Source organism: Triticum aestivum, chromosome 2A, assembly GCF_018294505.1.
Source record: "Triticum aestivum cultivar Chinese Spring chromosome 2A, IWGSC CS RefSeq v2.1, whole genome shotgun sequence".
NCBI classification, from domain to species: domain Eukaryota; kingdom Viridiplantae; phylum Streptophyta; class Magnoliopsida; order Poales; family Poaceae; genus Triticum; species Triticum aestivum.
Genome location: NC_057797.1, coordinates 708,464,993 through 708,484,969, shown reverse-complemented (window position 1 = coordinate 708,484,969; position 19,977 = coordinate 708,464,993). Strand labels below are relative to the sequence as shown.

Sequence of the window (19,977 nt, the reverse complement as noted above, 5' to 3'; positions counted from 1 at the left end):
GCATAGTTTGTCAGTCTAGGTGCAGACCAGCGATCAAGCAAGCATTATGAAAGGTGGCAATACATAGGGCACCGAATGGAAATTCTTTTTTCTTGATGTCATTTTCGAACGAAATACAAATGAACACCCGCAATTTGACAGAGCTGATGGAAGTTTTTAACACATGAAAGTGGTCACGTTATGTGCGGGAAAGAGAGATACAGACAGTCGTGACAGCAGCTGATCATGAAAAGTGCCACCAGGATTATCTGAAATAGTTCTACTGATTAATGGATGAGCACTCAACATTACAAGAGGCTACAGAACTATTATGCCTACGGAGCCGACTACAAAAGAATTCAGATTTTTCTAGATGAAAATCTGCTCCAAGGTTGCATTTTCAACAACATGCAGCACCACTTTAGGTTTGTTGCAGGTGTTCTTCTTGTGTCCACCAACCCCGCAGTTTGAACATTTGGCCTCTTTCCTTTCTTTGCAAAGGAGATCACCTCTCTGCGGACATGTAGTACCTCTTGTGCCCAGCTCCACGGCATATACTGCAGAAACGAGTATGTTTGCTTGTACCAGAACCATCTGGAGCTTTTCCGTTCGTTGCGTCCTTTAATTTTTTGCTCTTTGCGCCTCAATCATCATATGGAAGCTTGTCCCTGCTGGTAGTAGGTCTACCTGGTTTACGTTTTCGTTCTGGAGGCTTTAAGCCGATGAAATTTCTAGCTGCACTACCCTCAGCATCGCTGTCTTCATGACTTTCTTCTGCATGCATTGGAATCAACTCTTTGTCTTTCCCCTTACTAGATGACCCGGTTGCGCCAATGGCTTCCACAGGTACTTGAAGGCCTATAAAAGGTGTTGGTTCCACTGTCAGACCATTTGGAGTAGCCCATGTAGTTATTATCTCCGGAATATCTTTGCTTTCATTGGTCCATATGACACACTTGTAGAACCAAATATCAGGGAAATCACCAACGTGATAGTTGTTCTCTAGCATGCAACAATGACTCGGGATGTCTCCCGTTATAGGTGGGCTGTTGGTAGCCCTGTAATCCTTATCTCATCTCTCTGAGAGAGAATAGGAGATACTGCACCAATATACATGATGAGAGGACATCAAGCAACCTGTGGTAGACAGAACAAATGGCTTAGGAGGGGGAAACAAAAATGAAAAGACTGTGTATAATAATCATACTACACATAGGATAGGTTAACTATGCCTGCAATCACCATGAATAGAATTAGCAACAACTATCTATCCATTACTTGAATGGAACGTAGGTGAATGCATCTCCAATAAGAGAAGAATAATTAGTGGGCACACATGTTTGCACTTTACACAGGTAAGTAATTGGATCAGGTCATCAGGTTTGCCAGTGAGGTTAGAACAAAAGTTTGGTATCAAAAATAACTCAACACAATTGCAGAGGAAAGGTTTTGTAAGAAAGGTACAACACAATTGCAGAGGAAAGGTTTTGTAAGAAAGGTACTCTGTGTAAGTAATTTCTTCTGGTCAACACAGATGCAAAGCAAAACTGTGAAAACATCTGTTTTATCTTGGTTTTTAGGCCTATTATCCAACATCTTGGTTTTAAGGCCTATTATCAAACAGCCTGTGAGTGTCACAAAAACAGGGAAGTAGGTAAAATATGGGAGTTATTCAACTAAGTTTGGCAATAGACAGTTTATTTCCAGTGAAAAATACATCCTCTTGGTTTTTAGGAAGATCCAACTTACAAATAACACCGAGCATACGTCCATAGGAAATACATAATGACAACCGGCAATGGCGCGGAACGCAGAACAGAACAGATGGTTTAATACACCTATCACAGATCCTTGCACCTAGAGCAGGGAAACAGTTTCAAGTAAAGAAAAGCGGGAACGATTGTTAAGCAGGTATTTTTTTTTGAGGATGTCAGCTGCAGTCTCCCAAAGCATAGGAACAACATAAATTAGGGGTTCACTAAGTGTATTATGTTAACAATCTGGTCTCACATACATAGCCTAAGTATATACTCACAGGCATGTTCCTTAGTATATAGCTAATAACAAAGAGGCATTGTCGATCAATTAAACCAAAGTTAATAGTGCAGCATGTTGTCTGTAAAGTCAAGTGATATTGCAGTTTTTTTCTGGGATAAAAGATGGTGTAGTCTTCTCCATGGTCTTTAATTTTCATCTGTCAGGCTATGTATACGACGTTTTGGTTGACCTGCACTTCAATTGATAGTTTGGTAAAGCCTTGTACTAAAGATCAGAAAACAAATTGGTGGTTAGCATGTACTGCTCCAATAAACCTGGATCACCTTCTGAATGAAAATGCACCTAAAGAAAGGTGTATCGCAATTTCTAAGTCCACTCTCATTCATGGTATTCTCCCTGGTGATTTCTCCAGATGTTTCAGTACAGATATTTGGCCAAATATGTCCACTACAAAGCTGTTATATGACATGGACCACATGGTACATTATCACATATATTAACAAACTATCATCAGAAGATTGGATGCAAACCTCCTAACATAAGAAAATCTTTTGATCTAAGTGCTTTAGAGATAGTTGAAGCGTGTTTCTTCTAAGCCAGTCAGCAAATTGGCCCTCACAAAAGAGCTAACATAGCAGAGATAAAAACTAATGGACTGAAGACAACCTCAATTAGGACCTATGAACCTCTCAGATGTCATGGAGGCAAACTATCATATACAGATCATTGCCAACGTTTGTCTTGAATGTAAGTAGGACATTCGTACCAACCTCAAGTCCTGTTTTCAGGAGAAATTTCTTGCATCCATGCTTGAACAAGATGCAGACGTCATGTGATTGTTCATCATACTCAGTCCTAGCTAGTGAAGCGCTGCTTGCCAAACTGTAGTCCCACCAGTCCGTGCTTGGGATATTCAAACGACAAGCTACTTCCTTTGGTATTTCCTGGGTGACCATAGATTACACACAAAAAAGAGTGAGTGTTATGATCCCAGTTACGAAAATGGCACAAGAACAAAAGGAGAACAACTGAGAAAAATAAATGCATCCTATAGGGCGAAATAAATCGAAAAAAGTGTATGCAACAGAATGCATGTAACTCAACCTAAGGTGACCAGATCACACATATTTAAATATGTGAAATTGAAGTCGGCACAACAATGAATGAGATACGTGAAATACATGTGTTCAGTGAAGTAGCTAAAGAAGGTGAACTCGTTGTGAGACAGGCGATATATAGGTAATAATTGAAATAGTTCATAAAGTGAAATTGAAATAGGCACCCAATACGAAAGACCAGGAGTAATAGAGAATTCTAAAGAGCAAACACCAACCTTGGTAAGCAGAGCAGCAAACGAAGAGCAATCAGATGACAAGGTGAGGAGATCCAGTCGAATGAAAAACCTAGCACATGTCATAGACAGAATCAGCAGGGTACAACGGAACACAAATGAATCAAGAGAGTATGCATTGAAATAGCAAGCAGATGGGCCACTGAATTATGCAAACCATAGACTTATGCCGGCAGTTACCATGAATGTATAAGTTCCAACAATAATCGCATACCTGTAGCAGAGACACAGCCTCAAGAAACAATACTCCTAATGAATGTTGTCATATTTGTCCATAGTAAATAACCCATTGCAGCAGAAACCAGAAGCCAACATCAGTGCGGTTCGCAAGAAGAGGAAGCCATTCTGTTCATGCCTAGCACAACAACAAATCAAAGACAACCTACTTTACATGGCAGAAAATCCAAGTAAGAAAATCTAATGTGATATCTAACTATATGGATACACTTGAGTTGTTATAATTACATAGGAATTTAGAAATGGCAAAATTTAAGCAAGAAAATCACACTTGGACTTTTGTAATCACTTAGAAATTCAAACTATTGCTTTTCCTGTAGAGGCCCTATAACCAGAATAATCATTGCTGCCCAGAAAATCAAGTAAAGAAAACTTTAGTAGATTCATGAAAGGCAGATGTCAGGATAAAAATCTGACATAACTGTCCAGATTTTGTATCAACCAGTCATATATATACAATCATTTTGCCTCTATAAACAACATTGTAATGGTTGATTTATCAATCTGCGCAATTTTAAATTACAAACAAAATATCTAAGAGTAAGCTCTGATTGATGTATTTTAGAGAAGTTCATTTCAGCGAAACTAAGGAAGCAAAGGTCTGAAGATTTTGGCATTCTAAAGGTCGTATGATTGTGTAAAACTTACACACCTAAAGAGATTATGTAAGCACTAACCAGCATGAGATGCAAACTAATCAGGCATGATAAATTTATTTGAAGGAGAAAGCAAACCATGACAACACTAATCGGACAAGATATACAGAATCAGTAAATTCAATATGTTCTTTCGATGAATATTGCAAAAGTGGTACCAAAAAAGGGCAGGTTCAGGTGCGCAATTTCTATGGCATGGCAAGCACCAAACAAAAAAATAGAGAAAGAAGTAACTTAATACTGTATATACCTCATTGTGTATTTGGACCCAGTTATATAGAGAAAGAGCATATGAGAAAAGAAGTTTATCTCATGAAACAAGTTAAATTATCAGTACACCAAGGAAGCATCAATGGATAGTACCTCTACACATGATCTGATTGATGAAGCCTGCAATTGCCAATACTCCAGAGAATCCTGCAATGTTTCCATAACGTGAAGGTTAGGACAATCAACACACTTCTTTTTGCGAGGAGGCAACTAACACACTCTGTATTGGAAGAAAATGTTCAATTCAAATTTTAACTGAAACCTTGACCGAGGGAAGTGAAACACCACCATATAATGCAGTAACCAAATCTTCACAAGATGTAGCTTGCAGACGTAGTACCATGAACTACATGAACAAGTCGGGCCGAATAACCATCTAGTTCCAAAATTACATCAGACCTGTTTTAGAATTAAGATATTCACGAAAGGCTAAACATCCTTTACTTCAACAAAAAAATGGAACAAAAAAGGTGTGTTGCCTACACTTTTATCAACAAAAACCGCTTACTCATTTATTCACCGCACATAAGCAAGTAATCCACTAATAATAAATCAAACTTGAAGGACTAATTGTAATTAATTGGTTAGGCTGGTTCGCAAGAAGAGGAAGCCATTCTGTTCATGCCTAGCACAACAGCAAATCAAAGAAAACCTGCTTTACATGGCAGACAATCCAAGTAAGAAAATCTAATGTGATATCTAACTATATGGATACACTTGAGTTGTTATAATTACTTAGGAATTCAGAATGGCAAATTTAAGCAAGAGACGACACAAAAGCAGGCAAGATGAATATGTAGCAAGAACTAATTAAGAACGCCAATTAGAGCACATCTAACCTTGCAAATTGATGGAACTGATGCCGAGTGAACAAGCAAACACCTGGACAAGCAAGGAAACAAGCAACAGAAAAGGTTTTAGCTCACAGCCATTTTATCAAACAGGACATGAGCAAGAAAGACCATGCAGCCAGAACTAATGAAACAAGCCGATTAGAGCACATCTAACCTTGCAGGTTGACGGAACGGATGCTGGGCGAATGAGCAAAGCACCTGGATAGTTTTAAAATATATTAACATGGGGGATACAAAACCATTTAGTAATATCCACTTGGACTATCGAACTACAAGATTGAATCAATGAAACATAATAAGAATTGCAGAACCCAATTTACACCTTTTACACGAACTAAAGTTAGCAGTTTAGGTACTAATTAACCCTAGGGCATACAAGAACATTTAGCCGAAGAACTGAATCAAGGAAATTTTTCTAGTAAGAAAAGGAACGAGGGAGTTTTACTACAACCATATCAACCTACAACTATAAAGTGAAATTAACACGTAATTCGGAAGGTGATCACGTGGAAGCGCAACAACCATAACAGACCATATTTCATCTAATCAAAATTAAATCACCAACCTTCTATCAGCTTTGCATTGTTCACCCGCTGCAGTTGCATAAGCCCATAGATTTGGTGCAAGCCAAGGTCTACACGGAGTCACATCGCCAGCATTCTTAGATAGCTAAACAAACCATAAAAAAGAAACAGGCTGTGAGATAACCAGGGGAAAAAATAGAACCGAACACAATAGACTTAAATATGTTCCTAAAGAGGAATTATACAGCCTCAAAAATATATACACATGAAATAATATTATTTATTTGACATGTAGTACAAAAGATACGACCCGGCTGCTTATCTAGGAGCACCTATACGAACCGAGTTTCAACACTATTTTTCCAGCCCATATATATAGCACACGGTACTTATGTACATGTCTTGCAAAGGAAAGAAGCTTAAATCCCAGTCCCAATACATCCAAAACTACATCGAGCTACATTTCGTCAACAAATCACAAAGCTGTAAAGCTAAGATTAGATTATAAAGACTATAGCCCTCCTTCCCCCAAAATGTGGCCAAATTCAGGCTTTATTATTCCTCAAAACTAAATGTCAGACCATTTGAAGATCACAAACAAATTTACTTTCTTAGATGCACCAACATGTAAAAAGTAAAAACACAGTAAGCATTCAAGTACAAAGTTGTGCTCTTACACTGATATGCCCAAGATTAGATCTCCTTAAACCTTACGTTACAATGATACACCTCTAGTATGTGAAACTGACAATCCTACTGAACATCATCATTATGTCCGTGGAAAAAATGAAATGATTATAGCTAACTAATGCACGTTGTTTATTAATTAACAAGCAAATGCAAACTTAAGGGCCTCCACGTCCCATGATAAGGATATTAAATCTTCAAGCATGTCCTGATTCTTTTGTTATAAATAATGCCTCTAAGTAACAGTTTAAGGAGTAAATAGCATAAAACTACTACTTTACAGGCTAAGGTTCCAAAAAACTACTGGTTTTTAATTTTTCTCAGATAACTACGAAGTGGGTGGTCGGCTGTTTCAAAAAACTCTAATCAAAAACTCTAATCGTCCAGTGCTTTACTATTGATTGTGATTATGACAGTTGGGCCCGGCACGTAAGAAAACTAATTGTTTGACCGTTAACTGACATGTGGGGCCCATATGTCAGTGTCTCTTTGTCATAATCTAATAAAAAAAGTCAATAAAGCATTTGGGTCCCTGTAAACATTTTTTTAAAGCAATCAGGTCCCTGTAAAAATTGAAAAAAGCAATCAGGTCCCTGCAAACTTAAAAAAAAGCAATCGGGTCCCTTGCGTGCTCAAGCTCGAGAGGAGCCGCGCCACCGCAGAGCTCCCTCACGCGCCCGTCAGCGTGCAGTACGCGCCGCGGCGGACCTCCCTTCGGCCGCCGCCTCCTCCTGCCGGCGAGCTCCGCCTGGAGCCGCCGTGAAGTCCCAGCGGCGCGACCTCTCTCTCTCCTCCCTCTTCCTGGGCGCGGCGGCCCGAGCCCGAGCCCCTGGCCATGGCGCTCGGCTCGCGGCAGCGCGTGCTCCTGGGCGCGTTGGCCTGAACCCTGGCCATGGCGCGCGGCGTCCCTTGGTCCTTGCTCCTGGGCGCGGCTCGTGGCGCTCCTGGGCGCGGCTCGTGGCGCTCCTGGGCGCGGTAGCCCGTGCTCCTGGGTGCGCTCGCGGCGTCCCTTGCTCGCCTTGCTCCTGGGCGCGGGGCGCGGCGACCCTTGCTACTGGCGCGAAGCGCGGTGGAGGTGCCCGTCAGTGAGAGGTGCAGGTGCTGGAGGTCGGGCCTTCGCCGGGAGGAGGAAACGGAGAAGAAAGAGGCAGGGAAGAAGAAAGAGGCAGGGGGAGAAGAAACGGTAGGAGTTAACGGTCAAACAAACGGTCAACTAATTAGAGCTCTGGCGCATGGGGCCCAGCTGTCATAATCGTGATTAATTGTAAAACACTCTGTCATCAGGGTTTTTTGAAACAGCCGACCATCCACTTGGTAGTTATCTGAGAAAAATTAAAAACCGGTAGTTTTTTTAAACCCTAGCCTGTAAAGTAGTAGTTTTATGCTATTTACTCCAGTTTAAGAAAGGAACGAAATAGGAAGATAAGGGGTACCCATGCTCTCCATACAATAATTACCTTCCATCTATGGTATTTTTCTGTTACTGATCAAACCATCTTAAAATAGTAGTGCTGGACGCCACTTTCTGTTTAACACACCAAGAGGAATCCAACAACTACACCTGCAAGCAATAAAAGATGGGTTAAAACTTAAAAGCTCTTCCATCTAAGCAGGTATCCAACAAAAATCAGAAAAAACATATAAGATGGTCAAATTCCTTCAGGAAATCGGTGAACCAGATTAGAGCAGATTGATAGGAGTATCTGTACCTCAAAACTAAACACATTCTTCATACCAAATAATTGCAGCAGATGCAGCAGAACCAGACGGCGAGCTGAATAAGTGTGTGACCTACCGGTGGCCGCCATCTGGGTCGGGCCCCTCCTCCCACGGCAGCAAATCCTCGCGGCACCACTGTGCATGCTAGGCCTGAAGTGCGACGGAGTTAGGGTGGTGGACAAGAAGGGTGATGCCACAACGGACGGCGAGGCTGGGTCAATAACATGCCATCATATTTAATTTTATATTGGCAAAAAGGAGATAGAAATGTAGCAACCTGGCATAACTAATTAACTATTCTAATTTAAGGCGGATGATTGCATGTAATCACTAATCCTAAGTAATCAACAGGCTAAATAATGGAATGAGAAGAGGAATATGAAATAGAGCAAGAGACAGAAACTTGAAAGGAAAAAAACACTCGGCGCTTGCAGGTGAAGAACATCATATAAAATGGATAGTCACCAATCAGGAAATGTACAAAATATATAATGGAATTTCTTTGAACTAACTACAATACATCGTCTATGAAGCAAGAGTGAGAAAATACCAGGAACAAGATTAGTGTAGTAGTTCTCTGGCTGATACTACACAGGAGCTGCTGCTTTGGCAGGAACTCAAGGGCAAGGAGAATAGGCGCACATGCTATCTGGAGATCCTCGGCTGGCCGGTCGAACGCGCAGCCACAGCCAAATTTCACGAAGATACAAGATGCTAATATAAGATGGAAGCAGCAAAGCAAAACTTTCATTCACCAAATGAAGTGTCTTGACTTTGGTTGCTCAGGCAAAATTTCTTGTCAGCTGTTGCATGTTCAGCTGGTGTCACCAACCTCGCATATTCGTTGTCCTTTATGTTTTGCCCAGAATGCTCAATTCCATTATTGCGTGATGCCACAGCTGAAGAGCTTGGCATTCTTGCGACCGTCTTACCGCCTCTGTTTGCAAGCCAAGAAATATTAGGAAATAAAACTGATAAGGCACACAAGCAAATCTTATTAATTTGTGTCACATTTGTAGGATTACGGTTGACATGTGACTACCCTTGTCTAAATTAGAGTTGCACAGACCCAACTCCATGTTATTTCTGTTACAGCATATTTACACACATAACTGAACATGCACTCAAATGAACTGGTTTGGCGGCATGGTGTAGTACTGTAGTGTAAGTGTGTAACAAACAGTCGCTCAATCATATATTCATAGTAGCATGGATGTGAAATTGGATACAGCATTAGATTCTTCTCAAAGAAAAATTCTGAGTAATGTTACTCATATCCTAGTCAAATTAGGAATGGAGATCTGTGCTGCAAGGATTCCTAAATGAATCATAGGCTCATGAAACACCTGTTATCTTTAAAACCATAATACTTGGCCACAGGGAACGCAAGCAACGATGCAAAGGAAATGAAATTATGTAATCTGAAGCCGATATCAGAATGTAACATACTCATAAGCTGCCTGAATCGTTCTTGAATCTCATTCACCTTTCTACACCCTTGGATCAACATCCAACCATTTTCATCACAAATCCCAACCTCATGCCACATATCAAACTAAAAACTGCAGATATATGTTTGCTAAGGAAACTGAGATTTACGTAAAGCTCGGACTTTAGATAACTAAGAATGAGGAAAAACACATCATTAAGTACTAAGAATTTCAAAAAGATCGCTTCTCTTTGCTGTCATTGCTCCTAAATTCAGAATGGTCATACCGAAAAACACTCATTCTTTTAGCACAAACTAATGGGAAAAACTGGATGTGGCTAGAGGAGGTGCCTCACCTTGAACCGGCGCACAGATCGCCGCCGCCTAGCGCGAGTGCCTTGTCCGGGGAGGACGCCCGGGCCTCTGACGATGCCATCGCCAACTCCACGGGCTGAGGCCGAGGCCGAGGCCAAATCCAGGCGTCCTCCTCCTCCTCGCTCGTCTGTGACGCGGCTAGCGACACTCCTCCACTCCACCGCTTCGACCTGGCCGCTCTTTCCCCTGCCGTCGTCCTCCTCACCTCCGCCTGCTCCTGCACACCCACGACCGATGAAGACCACGCCGCCCTGCTCTCCCATGGTGGCAACCAGCGCCCACCCTCGGCGGCGTTGGATCGAGAGGCAGATAGAAGGGAAGGGTAGGTAAGGGGCGTGGTGGTGGTGGTGGTGGAGAGGGTGTGAGAGCAACTCCAATCGGGCGACCCATTTCGTCCGCCCGCGTCCGTTTGGGTCGGCGCGAATAAAAGTGGCGGCTCAACGCGCCGACTCAAACGGACACGCGTCCGTTTTTCGTCCACGGGTAACCCATTTCAGGCCCATTTTTAAGCCGGATTTGTGTCGGCGCGGACACGAGACGAACGCGCGCGCGCCTACTCCTCCTGGGCCCGCCCGTCGGTGCCAGCCACAACCATTTCCCCCCATTTTCTCAAAAACGCTCCCGCCAGCGCGCACCCCCGCCCCCAACCAGCGATGGAGGACGCCATCGACCTCGACGCCGCCGCCGGCCTCGCCTCCCATGCCTCGTCCGGCACCGTCGCCCCCTCCGGGAAAGGCAAGCCTCGTGCGGCGCACAAGACCGCCGCGGCGACCAAGCCGAAGAAGGCGCTGACGCCCGAACAGCGGGCAAGGGAGTCGTCCAAGAGGAAGGGCCGGAGGCACGCCACGGACGCGAGGGATGAGGCCGCTGCGCAGGCCGCCGCCGCCGCCGCGCAGCAGGAATTCACGAACGCCTGCGTCGCCGCTGCAACGAGGGAGACGCTCTACATGCTTGGGGTAAACCCTAGCCAGCACAACCTCGTCCAAGCCGCCGTCGCCGCGGCCAGCACCGGCTCATCGGCATTTCCTCGGATGGTGATGCCCGACTCACCCCGCGCATCGGCTTGCAACCCGGTCCCCGGCTTCCACGTCTACCCGCAGGCCTCCCGCCTCTCCGGGGAGTGCTCACCCGACATGAGCGTGGTCGCGCCTCCACACCCGCGCCCGCGCCCATCGACCTCAACGCCACCTCGGTGGTCGGTGGCTCGTCGTCTGGCGACATGAGGAAACGCGCGCGACAGACGCCGGCCGGCGGTCTCCCGGACGCCCGCAACCTGTTCGAGGAAATGTCGTCCGCCGTCGACGAGGACTGCATGCAACACCTCATCTTCGAGGGTGGTGCGCCGGGCGCTGGATACGATCCTGAGGAGACGCAAAGCCAGGACGGCCGCGGGGCGTTCACGCCGGCCGCTGGCTATGATCCCGATCAAGCGGCCTTCATGCGTGATCAGGTCGGCGTCGACCTGGACGGCTTCCCCCCCGACCACGAGTTCCCGGACGACTATGGGCTAGAGGAAGAGGACGAGTGCGACATCGAAGTGGAGCCTTTGTTCGAGGACGAGCTCGCCAACCAAGCCGTCGGGCCGAAGCCGAAGCGCAAGAGCAAACGCACGAAGGCGTACACAGCTGCCGAGGACAAGCTTCTATGCGAGTGTTGGCGAGACATTGGACAAGACCCAAAGATGGGCGCCGAGCAAAAGCATTCAACCTTTTGGACTCGTGTGCACCGCGAGTTTCATGAGCGCAAGAAGTTTCCACCCTACCAATTTGTGAGCACGCACGGGTGGGTATCCATTTCCAAGCGGTGGAGGGTGATCCAACAAGAGTGCAACAAGTTTTGTGCCACCCTTGAGAGCGTCAAGGCCCGCCCCGTGAGCGGCATCGGCGTGCAAGACATGGTATGATAGCAAGCAAGTCGGCCTCTTTTGTGCCATCAAGATCATTCGTTTACATCTTCATTTGCTATCACTTGCCCATATGCTTGCATGGAAACATTTTGTGGGCATTTCAAGCTTTGGAGGCATTCAAGGTTCAACACAATGGCAAATGCTTCAACCTCTCCCATTGCTATCGGGTCATCAAGGACGAAGAGAAGTTCAAGGCACAATATGCCGCGCTCAAGGCACGTGGGGGGAAGGGCGCCGTGGAGGATGTTGGGAAGGGCGAGCCGGCACGACCGCGGGGGAAGACCAACTCCAAGAAGGAGGACAAGCGAGATGCGGCCACCAACGCCTTGATCGCAAGCGTGGACGGCATGATGAATAAGAAGGACTCAAGGGAGGAGGAGCGCCGGCGTTTCAAAGAAGAGCAAATGAGCGCTTTCATGGAGATCCAAAGGATGAGGCTTGAGCTTGACGCCGAGAAGCAAGCCAAGATGTTCGAGCTCGAGGCCGAGAAGCAAGCCAAGATGCTAGAGATCGAGGCATCCAACGCCAAGACAAAGGCGAAAGAAGTGGCTCTTGCAAGCATGATGACGGGGGGGAGATCATGAAGGTGGATCTCAACGCCTTGTCGCCAAGGAAGGGGCCGTGGTTCGAGAAGATGCAGGCCGACATGCTCAAGTTCCAGGACGACTGATCTATGGCGTCGAGGGCCATCTTTTTGTATGCCGGCAGGTGTGCCGGCATGACCACGGAAGCCGCAATGGCGTGGTAGAACTCCAAGTCCCACCATTTTGTGTGTGCTGGCATGTGTGCCGGCCGGCTGGCGAGCGACTGCGCCAGCATGAACTGTGGTATTTTCTGAAGCCGGCATTGTATGCCGGTGCTAGCATGGTGCCGGCATGAGACATGGTCGCTGGCATGATCGGCCGCGGGCCTTTTTAAATTCAAAAGTTAAATGCGGACATGAAATGGGTCGGCGCGTTGGGTGCATTGCCGACCCAAATGCAAAACTGGGCAGACGCCGTGCGGACGGCCGACCCAAACGGACAAAAAGCGGACAGGTGCGCCGTCCGTTTGGGTCGCCCTATTGGAGTTGCTCTGAGGAGGCGAGGAGAGGCGGCGGCGACCAAGCGAAAGGGAGGGGGACGTGGGGCTCGAGAACAGGGAGGGATTGGCATTAGAGCATCTCCAGCCGTTGGCCCCCAAGGAGGCGCTAAAAATCGCCCCTGGGACGCACCGGCGTTAAACCTCGTGCTGGGGGCGTGATATCTCCCAGTTGCGGCGCCCACGTTTTTTTGAAAATTTAAATTCCGGCACAAACACGACGCAAATCCAACCAAACTTCGGCGAGTTCGTTCATATTTAAAATATTAAAAAAAAAGAAAAAAAAACGCTACTAGGCTGCTCCTCGCCGCTCCGCGCCGCCCGCCGCCCTTGTAGTTCTACATGCCAAGGAGGCTGTAGAACTGCGTGTAGTCGCCACCGCCGTCGTCGTTGTCTCCGCCGCGGGCGCCGTCCCTGCTGCAACCCTCCCCCGGTTGGCGCGGCGGGTTGGACGGTCCGGGGGCGTCCTCGTCGTCGTCGCTGTCGAGGATCACGACGCCGTGCTCGTCCTCGCGCCCACGTTTGTGGGCGGCTATCTCCTCCAGGGCCCGGCACTGCCGGACCATCTCGTTGCGGAGGTAGTCGTCCCGCGCCCACTGTAGGGCCTCCTCGTAGGAGAAGCCGCGCCGGGCTATCTCCTTGTACTCCACGGGGAGGCCGGGCTCCGGCTTGGGTGCGACGAGGACGAGGCAGCCAGAGGCGAGGGTGGAGTCGCCGATGCGGACGCAGGAGCTGCGGGTGCGCCGGCTGACAGGCGTGTCCTGGGGCTCCGGCTTGACGGGGCGGAGCCAGGGAGAGCTGGAGGAGCGGCCGAACGAGGAGGAGGACGCCCCGGGCTCCATGCACCTCGGCGTCCACGAGCTCCCACGTCGGCGAGAGAAGGACGGGGGAGCGGGGTACTCCAGCCTCGGCGTGTTGCCGCCTTCGATGTGCTCGAGGACGGCCTCCAGCGTGCGGCCGAGCACGCCCCACCATCGGCGCCGCCACTCGGAGTTGAGCCTTCCAGAGGGCACGACGCCGTTGGTGGCCTCGAGCTGCTCGACGTGGCGGCGGCGGAAGTATGGCTCCCAGAGCGGGCTGTCGGGGACGTACCGTGGCCCTTCCCTCGCCGCCCGCGACAGGGAGGCGCGGATACGCGTGATCTCCGCATGCCGCGCCGCCCTGGTGGGCGGTGGTGGCACCGGGACCCCGTCGGCGCTGATTCTCCATGACCCGGGCATCCGCATGTCCGGCGGGACCGGGTACTCGGCCTCGAAGAGGAGCCGAGCTTCGTCCTCATGAAGGTGGCGGCGGCCGAAGCCGTTCACCGCCGCGCCGTCGCCTGGGAAGCACTCGGCCATGCTTTGAACTGGAGACGGCGAGAGGAGAGGGAGGAAGGGGGAGAAATGGCGCGTCGGCAGTGGAAACTCGGTGCGTGTCACCGGCGTGCTGGGGGTCGGCTTATATAGGCGGAGGCGTCGCACGTACGCGTGGCGGGCGAGGGGACGCGCGTCGTCCCGTCTTCACTGCGCCTTCCGTGAGGCATCAATGGAGGAGGCTGACCGGCACGGCAGCGCGCGTCAGCTTTGGCATTGATTCGCCGCGGGAAACGAGGCGATGAGGATGACGAAGCGGCGAGAAGAGAACGAGTCACTGGCAAAGAGGGTCCGCGGCTCTTTCGCGCCAAAAACGATTCACCCGGCGCCCCCCAGCGCGCCGGGTTCGGGTTGGATACGCCGGCGCCAATTTCGGCCCGAGGCGGCGAAAAATATGCTCTTGGGGACGCGACTGAGCCAATTTTTCGGCGCCGGCGGCCGAAAAGTCGTCTGGGGGGCTTGTTGGGGGCGTGGCTAGAGATGCTCTTAGGTTTTCACCGCGAGCTGCGCACATCCTATACCTTAGATACGCAAAGTGAGAGGAAAATCCACGCCATTCGTTGGACCCACATGTAACGAGACCCATCGGTCATCCAGCTTTCAACCCAGCGTAGAAGGTGCAACAGACTTGACGGTCCAGCGACTGCCAGCAGCAAAAATTGTACGACGATTAGAAAATCGAACGGCTCGCACGGTGAAAATCGGTCAAGTGCGCTAGAATGGCAGGTTGCCTAGCCATGTTGTTCGACTAGATGACCTGTCGCGCCATTTGGTGCGAAGACGAATTTGAACCAAGAACTAAAAGAGATTACTTTGCTTTTTATTTGTAGCATACGATGTTGATATATACTCTTTTGTGAAGTGTTGTGGATCAGTAATAGTATAGAAGTCAGGGGACTACATATCTTGATATATACTCTTTTGTGAAGTGTTGTGGATCAGTATAGAAGTCAGGGGACAACATATCGACTCCTATCTTCTCTTAAAACAAAAAAAAAACATATCATTTCCTCTCTTCAGAGCATCTCCTCGGGTGCTCTGTTTGGCGTGCGACGAATCCTGCACCACCACCGCCAAAGCCAAGGTAAGTGTTATTTACATAGCAGAAAAATAATGCATGATACGGTTATATAGACATCTCTAGGAAAATAATGAATTGCACATGTAGATGGAGACTAAAACGAAGAAGGTATTAAGAATCAAGACAGAAGGTCTGGTCATAGTATCTATACTCAGCCAAGAGTCTCAAATGAAGTACCAGCCATGACATAGTTAAGTTTCAGTTAAAATATCACGTAAGAACTTTTCAACTAAACTTAAAAGAACATACCGAGACTAACCATTTGACACCCACTGAGAAGGTTCTCATATAGATGGACCCACGAGACAAACTTACGACGGGTTAGACCAAAAACAGGAAACATTTTCCTGTCAAAGGTATTTCAGAATTAACGGGAGGAAAACACAGAAAAATTACTGCCTCTCGTCTTGTCATAATTACAACTGTTCTACTATCATCAAATGGTGGACGGCCAGCCCTCCCACACATCTATGAATGACTAAAAAAAGATGCTCTGTCACAAGCAAGGGCACTATCACAAACCATTGTTTCCTATCTGAATTACAAAACATAAATTTTTAACTAAACGTAATAATGTATTACAGGATAACCAAATCAACTTGCATGCATGAGAAAGAATTTAGTGTATCCAATCATTTGCAGCAACAAGACCAACTTATATTATTCAAAGGAAAGTCAACATATAAAAATACGGATTTCAGCAAGGACTGCGCTAAATTTATTAACCTGTGTTTTAAATTTATATTCATTTGTTAATCAGGTAAACAAGTAAAAACACCTTGAGCAACAGGCATATCAATAAGGTTGGAAGGGAAAAAAATACACAACAAACTGCTTGGCGGTGCATATCCTTTGTTTATTAAGATGCTATTTTGCAGGAGTAACTGAGACTTAATAGCACACCTTCAGCACCATGGATGTCGCATATTATACATAAGATCCCTCCTCTTCGTTGCTACAAAATGCATGAAGAGCAAAAAATATCATAAAAGAGAACACAGGGCAGGTAGAATGCTGTCATATTAAAAAAATAGGTTCTCAGAAAAATTATGTCGACTTATCACTACTGTATGTGCAGGTAAGTTAGTAACTTGAGTTGTGACCTATGAGCAAGTATATATCTCAATAGCAGCTGAAAAGAAGTCAATCTCTGAAGATTCTTGCCATATGTATCTCGGCTAGATGTCTTTGCTTCGAGCAAATCTTTCAGTCCTTTCATCGCCGTCACAACTTTTTCAGCTTTTCACTGTAAAACCTACGTGGAGCAGGGTAGCATAACTAAGAAAAGAGAAAACTAACAATTTTCTGTTTCTGATTCAAAGATGGGAGTTTATGCATCTCAAAATTCTTGCCATTTGCATCCCTTCTTCAGCCATACGGTAGCTGGAGCGGAGCCCCTGCCATCAACCAACTCCGGTTGGACCAGCCCGCAAAAGCCCATGCGCTAGGATTACAGCCATGACAACTAAAGACCACAATGATCATCACTTCTAAACACCTGACATGGTGTGAGAATTTAGGAGCGGATAGCACGTAGGCATGAACCACAGTTGTATAGATGGCTGACAGGGTGGTCAGGGACGACAGACTTGCTAACGGCTAGGAGGAACAACCAGTTAATTGTAGATAAGAAAATAGTTAACTTTTAAAGAAATTATGAAAAAATTGCAGTGTCATGCACAGCCAGCAAAAATAAACAACTAACTAAGAATTCATGGAAGACTTATCCTACGCTAAACTAAAAGTTAGTTAGAACTATAAACATGCAAGCTCTTACATTACTTCGAACTGCTAACCTCAAATATGAGATCATGAAGAATGAATGACGCATGGTGCTGACTGCCAATATGGTAATACATGTATTTGTTAAGGTACCTATAAACTAAAGGCAAGAAAACTGACAATTTTGAGATCAGGGAACCCATTCTGAGTAGGCCTTGTACCAAATCAAATGAAAAAACGAAAATTATGCAGGAGAATGGATCTGTGGTTGCCGGATTCGCCGCCCATCATCTACAGGTTACAGAGAGTACCAAGAACCTGTGTGAGTGTGTGGCAGGCACCACCACACTGGCACACCATTAGTCACGGTCCATGCGTACAGTTTGATCTGCTCAGCCTCGCCACCGCAAACACCCAACACAACCATTAGAACTCTACAATCCTTGCAGTTATTTTAAATCCTAAGAACGCAAGAAACTTACCAAAACAACAGATTGATTAAAATGCTTCACCCATGGTCTTGGACTCTGGTGTCAACATACTCCTCAATTGACTTCCTCTGTCAGTCAAACCTGGAACGAACAAAGTAAATCGCTATGGATTAACATGATTGAGGCAAGCACTGAGCGGAGGAGTGAAAAAAAATCCATGGCCGCTCACCTATCCTTGGTCGGGTGACGAGAGACAATGGGCAACTTCCTTGCATTCTTCACCCCATTCTGTAATTAAGGCATTGTCAGAGAGTAATTCTCTCGCTATCATGTGCTCGTGAGACGCCCCTTATAATCTCTTCTATATCATAAATTTTTCATGGTTTAATTAAAAAAAGCAGTAGCACATAATGCATATTATAGATTCTATAGAGCAAACATACCTGTAGCAGCGAGGGACTCCACAAACAGTTGCTAATGCAAATGGAGCTGTTCTATCTGAACCAAACACCAATAAATCTGCAAAGCAATCAACAAACACAAGAGCCAACTCCCTCCACCCTCCCTCTCAAAAATTGGTCAGTAAAACAAATGGAATAGTCATCAACGAGCATCATGCACATGCATGCATCAGGTTTAAAGGAAGACAAACATGAAAAATTCACAATGCTGGTATTAGCCACGAATTCATCTGCAAACTGATATAACATCTAAACTGTAGAAAAGTATATACTGGTTCAGATCGCAAGCAGCAGGGTCTAAAGAGGTACTAATACACATTATTTTTAAAGGACAATATGTCTTTTCATGGTGCAATCTGCTAATTCAAGCTAGATAAGTTTTATGGTGGTTTAAAGGAAGACAAACATGAAAAATTCACAATGCTGGTATTAGCCACGAATTCATCTGCAAACTGATATAACATCTAAACTGTAGAAAAGTATATACTGGTTCAGATCGCAAGCAGCAGGGTCTAAAGAGGTACTGATACACATTATTTTTTAAAGGAAAGTATGTCTTTTCATGGTGCAATCTGCTAATTCAAGCTACATAAGTTTTATGGTTCGGAAAACCAAATCCATTGTTCCGAATTTACATCATACACAGAACGTGCCAAGGCATGGACAATCAATTGAACCGAGACAATAGGTGAAACAAAGACTTGCAAAGCAGGCAGGATGAGAAGGAACACCAACAAAAAAAGAACGGAATCCATCAGGGCACAAGCATTTCATCGAATAGTAGGGCAGCAAAAAAAGGTGGGGCTAATTTTCTCAGCTCACTGCCGAAGGTAAGATTCATGCAGGGACCTACCCGAGAGGCAAACAGCACAAAACCTGCAGAGGACAGAAATATAAGGACTAAGGCCAAAGAAGAATTTGAGGAGGCAAAGGAAGGATGAACATGGAAGAAATACAAAAGCAAAACAGGTTTAGGTAACATATTCAAGTGTGATTATTAATGTATCATCACACACTACCAAATATAGTTATTGACTCGATAGCTGGACCTACCTGACATATCAAGAACAGCCTCAAATTCTGAAGAAGTGAGGCATCATCAGGGGGTAAGTATGCCAATCATCATATCCTCACAATTGATGTGGACTTTTGCTCTTGCCAACTAAACTGATAACTTTGTGTCATCTATTAGATACGGGAGGTAATAGGACAACACCAAAAGTACCTCTTCTCGAGTTCCATTCTCGGTAGTAACAAACCGGGAGAGAGAAACCATATTATTTCTATTTCCTTGAAGTATGAAAATACTGCAGTACTATGAAGGGAAAATTCACAGAACCTGGAGTGCTCACCTAGGACTTAAAAAACATCTATTGCTGCTCAACCTGTCCGCACCATTCTGAAACATCCACTCTCTGCAGCAAAAACAAAAGGAAACCACCAAACTGAGTATTGCGTCAACCATGGAACAACAATCTAGAAAGGTAATGGAATTGAGAGCATGCCCCTATGAAGCTCCCATTTGAACAATTAAACCAGCAGCTCCAAAATTGTACATCATTAAACCCCGCTTCCTGCAAGCAATTCATCAAGCACTCCATGAGCACAAAAACTGAAGATATAATTTGATCAAACATTAGATTCCTAATCACTAAAGTGCACAACAAGAGTGCATATGGATTTGAGAGATCTAAACATCAAAATGGGCTACATCAGGAGAGAGTTGGAAAAGAGTGGGTGGAGAGGATAAGCATACATGCAACAGAGCATGAATACTGCCCACTGTCACCATTGGTATAGGAATCTCCTTGACATCAAACCCTAGAAATGAAATAATTAAAGAGGCTTTCCTATCTATTTTG

The 19,977-nt window shown here is 45.9% G+C and overlaps 2 long non-coding RNA genes across 25 annotated transcripts; both read right to left on the bottom strand.

Annotated features, from left to right (window-relative positions):
* Window positions 1-74: 74 nt before the first annotated feature.
* LOC123190405 (uncharacterized) lies at window positions 75-10,449 on the bottom strand. Of its 9 annotated transcripts, none has more exons than XR_006496337.1 (14): window positions 10,061-10,448; window positions 9,108-9,212; window positions 8,826-8,989; window positions 8,266-8,425; window positions 8,014-8,117; window positions 5,911-6,014; window positions 5,500-5,543; window positions 5,331-5,373; window positions 4,754-4,890; window positions 4,585-4,638; window positions 3,543-3,683; window positions 3,311-3,380; window positions 2,748-2,921; window positions 75-1,116 (listed from the first exon to the last, which is right to left on the bottom strand). It is a non-coding gene; the product is annotated as an uncharacterized lncRNA (long non-coding RNA). The 9 variants fall into 9 exon arrangements; XR_006496338.1 differs by having other exon boundaries at window positions 8,826-8,938; XR_006496332.1 differs by having other exon boundaries at window positions 8,826-9,212; window positions 10,061-10,449.
* Window positions 10,450-15,219: 4,770 nt separating this feature from the next.
* LOC123190402 (uncharacterized) lies at window positions 15,220-19,531 on the bottom strand. 16 transcript variants are annotated; one of them, XR_006496328.1, is made up of 8 exons: window positions 19,169-19,528; window positions 18,098-18,991; window positions 17,884-17,942; window positions 17,706-17,795; window positions 16,605-17,620; window positions 16,405-16,456; window positions 15,761-15,848; window positions 15,220-15,479 (listed from the first exon to the last, which is right to left on the bottom strand). It is a non-coding gene; the product is annotated as an uncharacterized lncRNA (long non-coding RNA). The 16 variants fall into 16 exon arrangements; XR_006496327.1 differs by lacking the exon at window positions 15,761-15,848 and having other exon boundaries at window positions 16,405-17,620; window positions 19,169-19,277; window positions 19,468-19,531; XR_006496321.1 differs by having other exon boundaries at window positions 16,405-17,620.
* Window positions 19,532-19,977: the final 446 nt, after the last annotated feature.